The sequence below is a fragment of the Phyllostomus discolor genome, chromosome 11 (assembly GCF_004126475.2).
Source record: "Phyllostomus discolor isolate MPI-MPIP mPhyDis1 chromosome 11, mPhyDis1.pri.v3, whole genome shotgun sequence".
NCBI classification, from domain to species: domain Eukaryota; kingdom Metazoa; phylum Chordata; class Mammalia; order Chiroptera; family Phyllostomidae; genus Phyllostomus; species Phyllostomus discolor.
The window spans coordinates 89,079,436-89,095,059 of NC_040913.2; positions in this window are offsets into that span (position 1 = coordinate 89,079,436).

Here is a 15,624-nt window from a genome sequence, read left to right on the forward strand (position 1 = left end):
CACATATTTTTCAAGAACCGCAGGTGTGAGGAAACTAATACTGAAAGTCTCCCGCGAGCTGCCATACACCCCACTCCATCCCAGTGCCCTCGGACCAAAACAAATGGGATGCAATCCACAGACCTTGTAGCTTCACACTCTCAAAAGCTCATTACAGCTGAAAATGAGTAAAATATGACATCCGGCAGGCCTATTACAATGCAGCACAGATCTACCTCGTGCTCAGATGGAAAAGGAACCCATCAGAGCCTCCGGGGGCAAGCACGCTCCCGCCCCAGCCTTCGTCCTGGGCTTACTTTCACCCACAAACTAAAATATAGAGGGCCTCCATCTCAAAATGAAATTACTATGTAGAAGAGAACAATGGACACATTTACTTGTGAGAAAAAGATCTTAACATAGAAGGGAAATTAATTTTATTCAGTATTTCCCTTCACACACACACGGGTCTTCGTCTCTTCCCTACGCTGGTGAGTTTTAATTTAGACACTCAACACCGCTCCTTACACTCCGCTCTCCTGGACCGGGTCCTGAGAACTGCTCTCAGTCCACCAGCAGGGTAAAACACAGGGCTATGCGGGGTCGTATGGGGGAGTCGTGTGCGAACGATACTTGTTTCAGATTCTCTAAAGGGTAAAATGAAGTGGAAGGTACATGCATGCATGAACTTGGGTATTTGGGGCAGGCAAGGCCCCCAGACAATTACAAGCTTAGGATCCTTTTCTGAGCTTGTGTAGAGAAGTCACCTTGGATCCACAGGAGAGGTTCTGGATTACAGGAAGCAATGTCTCCCTTCGACATGTTTCTTACACACACACACACACACACACACACACATCCACACACACAGTGTGTCTGTCAAATAAGCATAGGAAGGATGATAAAAAAAAAAGATCAGATCATTTGCTGTTCGGGTTTACCAGGCCTCCTGGCAGACAATGTAAGAAAAATAAAAGCAGCAAAGAACCGCACTCAAGAGTAGACCTCCAAAAGGAGGCCAAGGTTAGTGGGTCCCTGACTCCGCTCTTGCTTTTTCATATTCATGAGCATCCTCTTTACTGAGTTCTCGTGAAATTAAAGTTTGTGATTAAATCTACTCCAAACATATTCTAATAACAAAGCAACATGGGTTTTTAAGCCTCCTTTATAAAGCTTCTTTTCCAATAATTTTGTTTTTAGGGTATTCATTTCCTGGGCACTTTCAAGGTTTTTAAATCATTTTTGCACAGGGACATAAACCCAGCCCTTGGACACATATGAACCATAGTGGAATGAATTCTCCTAACTGAGGCATGCTACCTCCCGCGTGCTACTAAAGATCAAAGAATGTTGCAATGGGGAGCAAATTCCAATTATGTCATGCTGAGAAGAGGAAGCTGAGGTTCGAAGAGATGAAATGATGTTCTTAAAGTTCTCAACAGAACTGAGAATGCCATCATGTGGGAGTATTTTTGAATGACTATGTCACGTTTCTTCTGCAATGTCACACCCTCATTCATGGTAGCATCTCACATAAGTGCAGTACATATATTTTTATAACTACGGGGCAATCTGCTGATGAAATTGCATTTTCACCGAGCAGACGGTCTTCCCACGCGCCAGGGCAAGCGTGATGTGCCCTCTGTCGGAAGCCCCCACAGCCACTCCTCTGATGCACTTGAACATGACCAAGAAGAAGTAAATGTGTACCGTTAGCATACATGGAAAATCAGGAGGAATATGTTATAATCACCGTGCAAAATTTCTTACCAACGTTAGTATATTAACACCCTCTACTAACTTGCTTAGTGCCGTATCTCACCCGCATCTCTGATGGTAGTGTTAGGGGCAAATCCTCAGAGCACCCTGGAGCTTCCCCTCGTGTTGTTGTCCGATGAGGAAATGGGAACTTTTGGATCCCTTTGGCTATTTACCCATCACCTAATAAGTCATTTGTATAACTTTATGCATTTCCCTACTTATTTAACGAAGGTTTCCTTTGTATTAGTATTTGCTTGTATCAAGTTCCTGATTTGCTCCCAGGAAGCTGAGAAGAGGGGAGGCTGGGAGGGTGGCAGGAGCTGTCAGTACCGACGGGAATCTCAGGGGGTGGCCAGGGCTCGGAACAGCGAGACAGTGTCCTTCCGGGTCACAGCCCGAGACCTGTGTCTCCGGTTTCACGAAGGCAAGGAGGCCGTCCCGTGCAACAGGGATGTTGACTGAGGAGCCACGGGAAGTCTGGCTCGTCATTCGACAAAAGGGTATCTGAGCAAAGGCTGGAACAAATGACCCTGTGGGCAGCCTTTTTCCTGTCCCTGGGGCAGTTGGAGGGACATCGGCTCCATTTGAAGGCTCTGCGTGAGCCACTAGAGAGACAGCCACGAATAGGACACTGACCACTCTTTAGTGGCCGAGGGAAGAACATTCGGGAGACAAGCCACAGATAAATAACATGAAACACGGAGGTAAGTGCTAGCCGGTGTGGGTGCAATAATACGGATGCCCAGGGGAGGAGGGAAAAATTGTGCCACGAGGTCTGTAGCAGTTCCCTTTTGCATCTGTAACAAAATACCACAGTTTCACAGGCTTAAAACAATACTAGTTCATTATCTTACAGTTCTGGGGATTAGACCACAGAAACGGGGCTCACAGTGCTAAAATCGAGGTGCAGGCAGGGCTGTGTTCTTTCCAGAGACTCTGAGGGGTAATGCATCTCCATGCTTTTTCCAGCTTCTAGAGGCTGTTCAGGGCCCTTTGTCTGTGGCTTCCTCCATCCTCAAAGCCCGGGATGGCTGTGCGCGTCTTTCTCACGTCTTATCACCCGGACTGAGATGCCCTGCCTCCCTCATTCGCCTACAGGGACTCCTCTGATTGCATTGGGCCCAAGGAGATGATCTCCCCACCTTAAGACCCCTAATTTAATCACACCTGCAAGGTCTCTTGGGCATAGGGCAGACCCTAGGTACAAGTTCTAAAAGTTAGGATGTGACCTCTTCGGGGATAGGAGCCCTCGTCTGCCCCTGTGGTGCCAGAGGAGGACAGAGGTGACGAGAAGGCTTCATGTGAGGGGAGGTTGGTGGAGTCTCACGGGGAGTGAGAGATTTCCAAAGAGGGCTTGAGTATGCAGGGGAAGGAGGGAGGAGGGGCCCAGGCAGAGCCCTGTACAAAAATGGAGTCAAAAGCCTTTCACTCACTGCCTCCCTGTTGAATACACCACTTGCCACGGCAGCAAGCCGCTCTGACATCCCTAGCCATCGTGCTCACACCAGCATCTGCTCCTCTCCTGGAGATCTGTACAGATTAATATCGCATTTCTATAATTACCTAAAACCATCAGGCTCAGCTGGCCAGTCTGTTCAACAGGTCCATTCTTTTCTCCCTCTTTGAAAGCGAATACAACACTTGCTCTTGTTTAAAGTTCAAACCTCTTTTCAACAGTCAGGAGGACTGAACCCTGTGATTACAAAAGGCACTGAAACGCAACCCCCTCCTCCTTCAGTCAGCGAGGATTTCCATCATCGGCTCCGGCGGATTTCCGTGCGCTGTTTACACAGTGACCACCTCCTTCAGTGTGCTGTGGATTCCGAAGCTTCTCTTGTGTTTGCCTTTCGCCCAAAGGGTCCAACATTCTTCAGTCTGGGCGAGGAGTACGTGAAAGCGGATCAAACGCAGAGTTACATCTAGGAGACGTAGGCAGCAGGACTTCATGTGTCCGTGATCATCTTTACCGATGATCAGCCACAGACCGTGAACAGATGACTTCCCCCGGAACCACCACCGAGGTACGGGGACCCTGTGGCCACCCCGTGCACCAGCACCAGGAATGACGCCAGCCAAGGGCCCTCCTGCAGCAGAGACGACGGCCTTGTTTCCGGGGAGTGCAGTCACACTGCGCTCACCCAAACCTCACTCCAGATGTCTGGATGGTCCCCGGTTAGGTGGGCTTAATTGTTCTGGCAGAGCCCAGCAGGCTGTGTGTGCCAGAGAGCTACCCAGAGGTTTCTTATCCCTTAGGGGCCTCAGATCAAGCCAGATAATTGCATGCTCCCCCAAGAGAGAAGTTGTTTTGTAGTAGGCAGCAAGCTCTCTATTCTTGACGATCCCTCAGGTAGAAAGGAGCCAGCCACACATCTAACAAGGTGAAGCCACGAAGCTTAAGGGAGGCGCGAGGGTACAAGGAGGTTGGGGGTGGTAGCCAAATCCTTCCTCTTAAACGTTGGTCTTCACAGACCACCCTTTTATTACTGTAGAAAAGAAAATTGCCAACACAGATTAATGAAAAAGTGTTTGCCTTGCCTTTCTATAATAACATTTCCCCTTCTTCTGTGCTTTGTCGCTCTAAACACATCCCTACACTCTTGCACTATTTCTTTGGATCTTTCCTCGGTGACCTAGCCTAATTTCCAAGGATAGTTGCATTCCCAGTTGCTTTGCAGACTTCTTAGTGTCCTGATTTTTTGCAAAGTTTGTATTTTTCTATTGTTGTAGTCTTCTCGACGCATTGGGAATTTTGGCGCTAAACGTTTCCCTGAAAAAGCAGGAGCACAGTGAGGATTTACTTAACGATTCCCCTGAAAAAGATTGTAAAACATACCCTAGGAATGTCTGCATCTCACCATCCCAGGCACCATCCAGGGGTGTTGGCACGCCCTGGACACTTAAGCAAAGACTAATGTTTAAATGGCGCCTGTCCCGGGCCAAAGACGGTGCCGAGAGCCAGGGCTGTAAGTGTGAGAGGAGTGTGAGGAATTCAGGTGCCAGAGAGTGACCGTCCCCCGCCACAAAGAAAAAAAAAAAAAACAGCCCAGAAGGACACAGATATGCAAATAGTTACGCTGCCATGTGATAAGTGCTTTTACAAAGGTCTGCAGTCACTCCCTTGGGAGCACAGATAAGGGCACAATTAATTCCGCTCGAAGGAATTCAGGGAAGCTTCAGATAAGGGGTCACAGTTCAGCTGGGCCTGGAAAGGAGAGCCGGACTTACTTCTCCGGGGACTTCTGGTGCTGAAGCGACAGGAGGGAGCAAGGAAGAGTCCATGACAACTAGAAGCAGCAGCGTGAACAGAGGTCCCTAGAATTCCATGGCTCAGGCCCTGGCTGGTGATCAGCTTCAGTGAATGTTTTTGAGGGAACGAGTGTAAGAATGAGTGCCTGCTTGAAGAACTGGCTGCAACCTCACCACCCTCTGCTGTCTCGAAATCGGGGTCTTCAGGGGTAAGCGGAGGTCAGACCCGGGGCGGAGTGTGTGCCATTCTGGAAGGGTTATAACAGGCCGTTCCTCTGCGGTGGGTGCCGTGCTCGTGGGTGGACAGGGAGGCCCTCCAACAGTCTCTCTCTCTTTCGTGTGTCTTTTTCTTTGTTTCTTTTTGACAAGTAACGAGCAGAGGCAACGCAGAGGAGTTGCCACCTTAGGACTCCTTCACCCGGCACGGCAGCCCCCTCTTTCCTACCGGGCTGCCCAAGTGCAGGGATTTGAGCAGGTGCCGGACCTACAGCTGCCCGGTTGACAAGCCGCCAAAGAGGGAGGCCGGGGCGCAGCAGGCCAGGGGTCAGAACAGCCAGTGAAAAGTCCTCTGAGAAAGGGAGCTCTCGACATGGTCAATGTCGCTGGACCTCGGATAATGGGGCACACCACGGTCAGGGGGGCCGACAAAGGTAGGTGATGACCAGACCCTGAGAGACCCTGCGGGACACGTGGAGAACAGAGGTCTAAGAGAAATGAGAAAACCCGGTGTGGTTTAGGGAGGGGTTCAACGTCAGATGCTTTGAGTTTCAAAAGAAAAGTGACTCCGCCCCAGGAAGGCCTGTGAGTGGGAACATTTGTGCAGTGGGTGCTTGCGTGGGCACAAAGGCAGATTATCAGACAAGATAATTATATTATAAGACAAGAGCCTGGGGCACTTGTTCCAGCAAGAGGACGTGGTAGCTTGGAGCGGGGCGTGGGGGTGGCGCTGAAGAAAAATGGGCAGGTTTGAGAGAGACTTAGAAGGTAAAATGGAAATTATGAAATACCTATTATAAATTTAAATATTTACTGCTTATTTGTAGAAATATTTAAATCCTTCCAGTTAAGGTACTCATTGATTCCTTTGCCTTTTCGACAAGCATTACTGAGTATCAATCATGAGTCAAGCAAATTTGTCCAAGGCACTGAGGACACAGCTAAAGCCAGACAAATGAGATCTCGGATACAATGGGACTTATATTTTGGTGGGGAGACAGACAATCAAATAACTGAATGGAAACACATCATTTCATATAGTGCTCTGAAGTGAGTGGCAGGACCCTGCTTTAGACTGTGCGGTTGGGATGGGTGTGTTGCAGGAGAGGACATCTGAGGTCACCTGAATTTGAGAAGCCCACCGTCTGAGAATGGACCTTACATATTCTCGTCTTGGAGTTGGGTTTCGTCTCGTCTCTTTATCTCTTTATTACCTTGCTGACCTCTCCTTTTTTTTTTTCATTTTACAGATTCAAAAGTTCCATTTTGAATGTTTGCCTATGTTCTCAAGAATCTTGTGCAACTCCTTGGTGACACAGTGGTGAAACCACTAGGGTAGAAATCCCTCATACGAGGGTTTGCTACCTTCTGCCTCAGAGAGAGCAGGGACTCCTGCTAGTCTTAAAAACAAACAAACCATGAACTACATAATTTACCACCACACCACACACATCCCTTCCAAAAGCTTTAAAAAAAACAGATTCATGTTTTAAAAATACTTCATTTCAGTAACTATTTCCTTTCTTTGAAAAAAATGAGTAATAGTTCAGCATCATCTAATTGCTGACTAATATAGTGATTTGAACACTTGAAATTAATAATATTAGAGTTGTCATTTATGAAAATACCAGATGTCTGAAGAAGTTGATCTCTAAGGAATATACCTTTTATAGCTGTCACTTTTTAGTAATCTGTTTTTAGTTATTCATCTGAGTTTTTTTTTTTTGTTATTCTACATTGAAATCTTAAAGACATGTTGCATGTTAAGGGTTAATAACAATTAGAATTTTATAAGTTTGAAATCTGCAAAAGATGGATACAGAAGTCTTCCTACATACCTATATCCACATAGATACATCTTTGTATTTAAGTAAGACGTTCTTATTAATGAATACTATGTACAGTGTCTGAGAATGCAATCACATTGCTTGAGCTGCTTCTATTACAGTGTCTGTGATGTTCATTCTAATTTTCCATGTTCTTGTAGAGAAAGAATCTGAAGCCTTGAGGGAGAAAGAAAACATACAAATGCTATTAGAGTTCACATTTCTGAGCAGCGGGAGGGCGGTGGTAAGTGTCAGAGATTGATCAGGGTGGTGCGCTATATATAAACAATCGCCATCAGGTGCGCCCAGTACGAGGCCGTCCGTGCACCCGAGCAGTAATTCGAGCGATATAGGATTTCAGGCAGCCTGGAGAGGGAATAAATTATTGAAAAGTTTAACTTCAAGTGCAAAATGTATCTTTATGGCAGATTTCTCAGAGAAACAGATTCTGTCCTCTCATATTAAATTAGAGTTGTTTGTTGAATCAAAAATGGTTAATAATTCATTTAGACACACACACAAGAATATGTTGGTGTACTGTGGGTTTTGCAGAAAGGGGAGGCGACCCGAAAGTGGAAAATAGAAATACATACATATTTGACATGTTCAACCTACAAATGTCATAAAATAAAAAAGGAAAGCTTTATTACTAAGGAGATGTTGATCTTTACCCAAACTTTGCTGTTAGTTTTTACTTTGTTCCTTTTTAAACCAAAGCTAATAAGTAGAGAGAGAGGTAGTGACTAAAAACATGGGTACTGAACTCATGGGCACTAGACTGCTTCTCCAAATCATACTTCCTCTCCTTGTTAAAAATTAGTTAAGAACTCATCCTAGAGTCTGGAATTTCCGACAGATTCCACGTGCATTAATTTGGAATCGCTACTAGTTAGTGAAGTCAGCTGAGCTTGCTGCTCCTCCCACACCCAAGCTTTCCTTTTCCTTGACTGCCACATTTCCAAACTCCCCATGGAAATGTGGGACATGTGACAAAGTTGTGCTTGCTGGGACATGCGTAGAAGTGATGTGCACCATTCAAAGGCTGGTTCCCACTGGCTGGGATGCAGAGGTGGTGTCTGGAGCTGTGGCAGCCATCCTGAAACAAGGAACACAAGCCTCATGTTCCTATTGGCCCTTCGCTGTTACATGAAGAATTCGTGTACGTGATCTTGTTCAAATCACTTTCTTTTGGGATGGCCTAGTACAACATGCCCCTGTATCTTCATCCATCTAACTCTTCCTGGTGTTCCCCCACTTCACAAACCCCACTATTTTGTAACTTATGAAATGGTCATTTGGATTAGAAATTAATGTTGAAGCACTTATATGAATTATTAAATTTGTCATATTTTTAGAGGCTCGTGCGCTCAAATGCCAATGAATGCTCTATTGATTTAAAATTAAAATGCACTCTCTTTCTAGGTAAAGTTTTGGGTGAATTTCATTCACCCCAATGAATGCTTTATTGATTCAAAATTAAAATGCACTCTCTCTAGGTAAAGTTTTGGGTGAATGAAATTTAGCTTTTCAAGACAGTGTTTTTGACATTTTGTTTGCCAGTACATCATAAGACAGTTATGAAACCACAAGGCATCCCTAAGGGCTCCACTGGCAAGTGGACAGCCATGACTGAAAGTTAGAACAAATCCGGGGAGAAGCAAGGTTGAGCAAAAAGAGGTGTAATCATGATCCAAAGTAAAGGCAAACAATCCACATTGAAAAGTGCCACCGTACAATTCATGGCTTTTGGAAATAGAAATGTGTGTGATCTAGGGAATAAAAACTCACTCCTCTTATTTGCTTTTGAGATGAAAAACTCTACAAGGGTAGGAAGTGTGTCTATTTCATTTACCTCCGTATCTGCGGTGCTTCACACAGCATCAGCTCAAAGGGACTTAGCAATGTTTGCCAAAAGACTGAATTAATGCCACGTTTTTAATGCACTAGTTCATGTTGGAATCCATCCTGTCTCTCTTTGTTCTGCGGGGTGGCATCAAAATAGAACACGAGAATAGAGAGGCACAGCCCAAACATTCTGAGGCTTAAAGTGATACCTAAAGTAGATTCTACATCTGGAGTAGAAGAGGCGATGGGAAAGAGACAATTTTATAGACAAAACAGCTGAGAAAAATCACTCTGCATGGGATGAGGACCCATAAGGATCATGCTAGTTGACCCCAGGAAGATCCAGGACTGACTGATTAAGGAAAAAGATAATCGGATGACTCCCACAATTATACTCTTGGGTTTATGTCCCCCCGGTTGAAAACAGGTACTCAAAAAAAGTATATACACTGGTGTGTTCTTAGCAGCATTATTCATAACAGTCAAAAGGTAGAAACAAACCAATCATACTTGACTAGACGGATACATAACAAAAGGCGGTGTGCACGTGCTGTATGGCCCATACGCATACCGTGGAATACTGTTTAGCCACAGAAAGAAATACAGTGACTGCACATGCTACGTTACAGACGAACTTTGAAAGTGTTATGCTAAGTGAAATGGCGGAGACATAGAAGCTCATATAGTGTGTGTTTCCACTTACATGAAGGACTCAGACTAGATAAACTCGCGGGAAAGGAATGCAGGTGGGTGGTGGCCGGGGCTCAGGGAATGGGGAGAAACCGCTGAACCAGTGGGGGGCCGTGCTTCCCGGGGCTGGGCGAGTTCCGGATCTGGGGGGAGTGGTGGTCTCACAGCTCTGTGACCGCAACAAACGCCACTCCGTCGTTTACTGTAAATGGGTTCATGATATGATGTGTGAAGTGCACCTCAACAATGTTACTTTTCATTTTTTAACTTTTATTATATTTTCCATTACCATTTAACCTCCTTATACCCCTCCCCCTGCAATCCCCACACTGTTGTCCATGTCCATGAGTCCTTTCTCCTTTTTGCTCGATCCCTGGACCCCCACCTTCCCCCGCCCATAGCTGCCATCCTCTTCTCTATGAACCTGTCTCTATGTTGCTTTTTAGTTCATTTTGTTCATTAGATTCCACCTGTCAGTGAAATTATATCGCATCTGTCTTTCTCTGACCGGCTTAACTATTTGACCCCAAACCATAAAAATCCTAGGAAAAACATAGGCAGTGTAAAATCTTGGATATTGTCCATAGCAATATTTTAACAAAACAAACAAAATAAACAAATGGGACTATATCAAACTAAAACATTTTTGCACAGCAAAGAAAAACATCAACAAAATAAAAAAAAAGACAACCCGTTGAATGGGATAATACATTCACAGATACACCTGATAAAGGTTTCATATCCAACATTTATAAAGAACTTGTAAAACTCAACACCCAAAAAACTAGCAAACCAAATAAAAAATGGGCAAAGGACCTGAATAGACACTTCTCCAAAAAAGACACACAGAGGGCCGATAGACGTATGGAAAGATGTTCGATGTCACTAATCCTCAGGAAATGCAAATTAAAGCCACAATGTAATAATATCACCTCACACCTGGCAGAAAGGCTGTCATCAATAAATCAACAAACAAGTGCTGGTGAGGATGTGGAGAAAGGGGAACTCTTGTGCACTGTTGGTGGGAATGCAGACCGATGCCGCCACTGTGGAAAGCAGTGTGGAGATACCTCAAAAAATTAAAAATGGATCTGCCTTTTGGACCAACAAGTCCACATCTGGGAATGTGTATGAAGGAACCCAAGACACTGATTTGAAAGAACAGAAGCACCCCTCTGTTCGTTGCAGCGTTACTCACATTCTCCAAGGTTCGGAAGCAGCTCCAGTGTTTGTCAGCAGATGAGTGGATAGAACTATGGGACATTTACACAATGGAATACGACTTGGCCATAAAAAGTACCCTTGGTGACAGCAGGGATGGACCTGGAGAGCATTATGCTAAGTGAAATAAGCAGTCCATAATTTTAAAAAGATAACCTCAATGTTTTGTCAACTGCTTTGAATTGTTGCATCAGGAATACAGCATCTCCGCCATTATGTGTATGTTATTTTATTTCCTCAATAAAATGATAAGACTTTTTCATTCCAAAGTCTACTCACAGATCTTCCCTACTAAAATACTAAGTTTTAAAGCACGAGGCCGAGAAAAAATCTTGTCAGGTACTACTGATGAGAGGTAGCTGAGTGAGGTAGAGTAACCAACACCCATGGTCCCTCTCCCAGGGATCGGACTGAGGGGGCAGGGTGACCAGCACTTGGAACAGGGCCTGCATGGGGCCCCTGCCATCTAGGTGCCACCCCGCATGAGCAGAGCCACCCCCGTGCCCCCTGCATTTCACAGGTGACAGTGCCCTCCTCTCACAGTTATTCGCTCAGAGGAACTGGAAGGCCCCCTCCCTTTCAAAGAAAGAGGCAGCTCTTGAATTGTCATCGCATGCACAGATGCAGATTCGGGTCAAGGGGAGCTTTGCCGAGTGTCTCCCCGTCGGCCAGTCCCCGAGGGGCAGAGTCAGAAAGGGGGCACTTGCACGCTTTACGTTTTCAGCACAGCTGTCAAAGTGAATTCATCATAGTGGGAAGGGGGATTGGTGGTTTTGAGTTGAAGCTTAAGAATAAACAACTCTATGTGTCATTAGTACAATGGCACAATGACAAATATTTTTACTGTATAGTAATATGCACGAGAAAAGGTAAGTTAGTTAGAAATTGTCCCTGTGATTCATATCTAAATCATCTATGGTTGAGGAGAATGGTTTCTGGTGGGGTGCTCAGGTTACCAATGCACGGTGTATACTGCTGGAATTATCTGGATAATTCCTGTATGAGAATACTGACTGTAAAACCGGTATAAATACAATGATGATAACAACAGCTTGAATGCTCACTATGTCAAATGCTTTAACTTCATCACATTGAAATAAGTAACTTATTTTCTTGTGTAATATTGTGGCTAAGCGTATGCACTCTGGAACCAGACAGTTGGTTGCGTTCCAGTTCCAGCTCCAACCTCACTTTCTCTCTTTGCCTCAATTTCCTCATCTGCAAAATGGGAGTAATGACACCTACCATACCACATGCAAAGCACTGAGATGGGAACCTGGTACCCAGCATGCCGCACCAAGGAGATGGCTATTGTCATCATCCCTGCCCAGCAGTGCCACAGGAAATCTGCTAAACCTTGCTCAGCATAAACTAAGGAAGTCAAATTAGGCGCGTGGCGTTTACAGACCCCATGGATGCTTTGCCCTGTGTGGTGGTGGTAACACTGCACTTGCCCTTGTGGGCGGTGTCCCTGGTACAGCCGGCCCCCGCATGCGCCCCTGTTACAGTGAGCCCGGCCCCTCACCAGAAGGGCGATAAAGTAGTCATTTCAGATTAAAAGGGCGCTGGCCAGAACAACTCCCGGGAAAGCGGAATCCCCCGCAGTTTTGATGAGGCGTATTTTTTCCAATTGCAGATGTCATTTCCACAAATTTTCATCCTGGCGTCTGGCACAGGCCCGCGATTCGAAAGCAATATCGCACATGTGCTGGCTGTTACCGTGACATTCTTCGGGGACTGCTTCACACAAATGAGGTGAGAACTTATCTTTGTAAAAGAATGTGTGTCACTCACAATTACGGTGATGCCCAGCCAGTGCCCGCAGTGCGAATACAGAACGTCAACATGGATTTCTCAAGTTTTATGATTCAAGGAGGAAACACCAGGCCTGAATGGAAAACACCAGACCCGTCTTCCAACGGCCGCACTTGCGCCCCCATTAAACACGGTGGGGCCCACTCCTCGCTAGTTACGTGTCACATTCAGATAAAGATATGAACGAGCCACATTCCACCACCACAAAACGGGTAACTGCTTTAATGAAGGAGGCCCTGGTTCTTTTTTTTTTTTTTTAGATTTTATTTATTTATTTTTAGAGAGGGAAGGGAGGGAGATAGAGGGAGAGAGAGAGAGAAACATTAATGTGCAGTTGCTGGGGGCCGTGGCCTGCAACCCAGGCATGTACCCTGACTGGGAATTGAACCTGCGACACTTTGGTTTGCAGCCCAAGCTCAATCCACTGAGCTACGCCAGCCAGGACCGAAGCCCTGGTTCTTAATGTATTTGGAGCCCAAATTGAATTGTGTAGTATGAGAGAGGGGTGTTTTTTTTTTTGTGAGGGTTTTTTTGTTTGTTTGTTTTGACTTCACAGTCTTTTTGGTTGGTTTGGAAAGGCTTGCGTTTGAGCAGAGCTGTTCAACTGGATTTTTTCATTAAGAAGATAACCAGGCCATTTAGGTGTACACACAGCTTTTTGCAAACTCTTCTATGGAATATTATAACATACACAAATAACCTTAAACTGTGAGCTTAAGGTTTGGAGTTGAATAGGAAAGCCAAAACTCAGAGTGATGTTTAGCTCATTGTTATTCACAGTGACAATTCTTGTGTGTTTTTTGAAACTTGATACGAACCTTGACCTTTCAAATTTAAGGTTAATATTTTTAAGTCATAACCCTGGTGGCAAATATTTTAAATAATGCCATCAGCATCCCATTAAATTTGACATTTCCCTTGTAATTTCTCATACAATTTCGAAGCTATAATGTGACATATGCAATGCACCAAATTGATGTTTACTTACTGTAAAATGAAGATGATATCTGCAAAAATATTTGGAAAGGCATTTGGAAGTTTTAAAAGATTACTTTTGACGTTCACTGGTGCAACCCCGTGACAGTGGCTAAAGAAGTGGGCGAGAAGAGCGTTTGGTGTGAAATCACGCTCATTAACACCCAGACAGTGTGAAATGCAGGGTTCTGCCCTGTGTTCTCCTGTGGGTTCTGGTCAGTGTCATGATCAGCTGTATGGAGCGAAGAGAAAAGGAGCAACTCACCCCCTTTCTCCTCTACCAGCCCTGAGCTCTCGGCTGGGACAAGGTTCGTGCCACTAGCTCGGTTCGTTGCAGGTACAAGATAAAGCGATTTCCTCAGCAACGATCCAAGGCTGTGTGCAGGGTGTAGGACAACAGCAGAGCCTCATCCGGGGACTATTCTGCCAATTCCACTCCCGTGCATGGGGGAGAAACCTGGCTAGCAGCAGTCAATGGCAGCTAAGGGCTACTGAGCACTTATTACATGACAAGTGTTCTGCTTGTATCATCTCAACACCGCACGAATAGCAACTCTACTGTACTTTCACAGAGAAACCAGGCTATGCCACAGCTCTGTTTATTGAGCACGTACTAAGGGCTAAGTGTGTTACCGTCACTATCTTATTTAATCTGCACACCAACCCTCTGGTCTTGCAATCACAGACTTTTTTGGTTCTTCGTGACTTACTGGGAGACTTTGATTGCTTGTATTCCCACCCCCGCCGCATGTAAATCTGATGTATTTTGTGCTGCAGTTTGAAAATGAGAGAACTAAAGAGATGAGGGAGAAATAAAAGAAGGAGGGAAGGGGACAAGAACAAAGGAAAACACAATTTATTCACTTGCTGACTACATGGTAAATACCCAGGTTTAATTTTTCTTAATTCTCACTGAACCCTTTAAGGTAGGTGTGTTTATTCTTTCCACGTTAAACAATGAGAAACTCAAGGCTTGCAAGGCTGAGTAATTCCAGCAAGTCAGCATAACCCGAGGGCGAGCTGTCAAACCTTAGGACCCCATGTTCAAATCCCCAAGTTCACAGGGCCGACAGACCGTCGCTGCCACTGCCCAACACCTGGGGCCGCTGGCTGAGCCATGGACACTTCTGGAAGACGAGAAGTGGGGCTGGCTGCCCAGGATCCTGTGCTGGGGAGGAGCGGCAGGGGGAAGGTGAACCTTTCATGCAGAAACCCCGCTTGCCTAGTGGGGCTCAGCACTCCTGGAAGCGGAGACCTGCCCACGAGAAGGCAACTCACTGCACGGGAACCACCCTACGTTCTGCACAGAGAGCCCGGGCAGTCGGCTCGATTTCGCAGACTTAAGAGAGGCTGGGTGCCACGCAGACTCGAAGCGTGATGTAACCACAGCCCCCCTTTCCTCGGTCTCCGTTAGTGTTGTGTTGCTTTCAACTGCTATTTCTGTACCCGCCTTAACATTTATGATGCCTCTACTTTCCTTCAAGGTAAATGGGGGAGGTCAGGGCGGCCTGAAGAGGGTCAGGGAAGATGAGGAGCTCACACTGTCCTTGGCTCTTCAGCTTAACGGCTCTCCCTGAGCTTCGTGCATCTGGAGGGCAGGGACTTACTCTGTTTATTGATACATCTCCTGGACTCTTCCTGGGGCTTGGCTGACCCTGTACATGTTCCTTAGTTTGTCTAATTTACACTCTTCAGGTTTAATGCAAATGCTGTCTATGACAAGATAAATAGAGAGCAGCTATTCAAATAAGAGATGCAATATGCTGGGGAAAAACGACAGTTTCTTTAGAGAGTTTGGTTCATGCCCTGGGTGGGACCTTCAGCCTACCTTTCTCCCCACTGCTCTGACACTGCCCCCTGTTCTTCAAACTCTCTCGGGAAAAGGGGGGGCCCTGAATCAGATCTGTCCCTGCCACTCTGGCACGGGGGATTCCAGGCTCTAGCCTGGCTCATTCCAGCCTTTGTCCCACAATTCGAAGGCAACGTTGTTAGCCATTTAAACTCAGGCATCGATTAATAAAAATAAATTACCCCCAAATTATGAAAGACT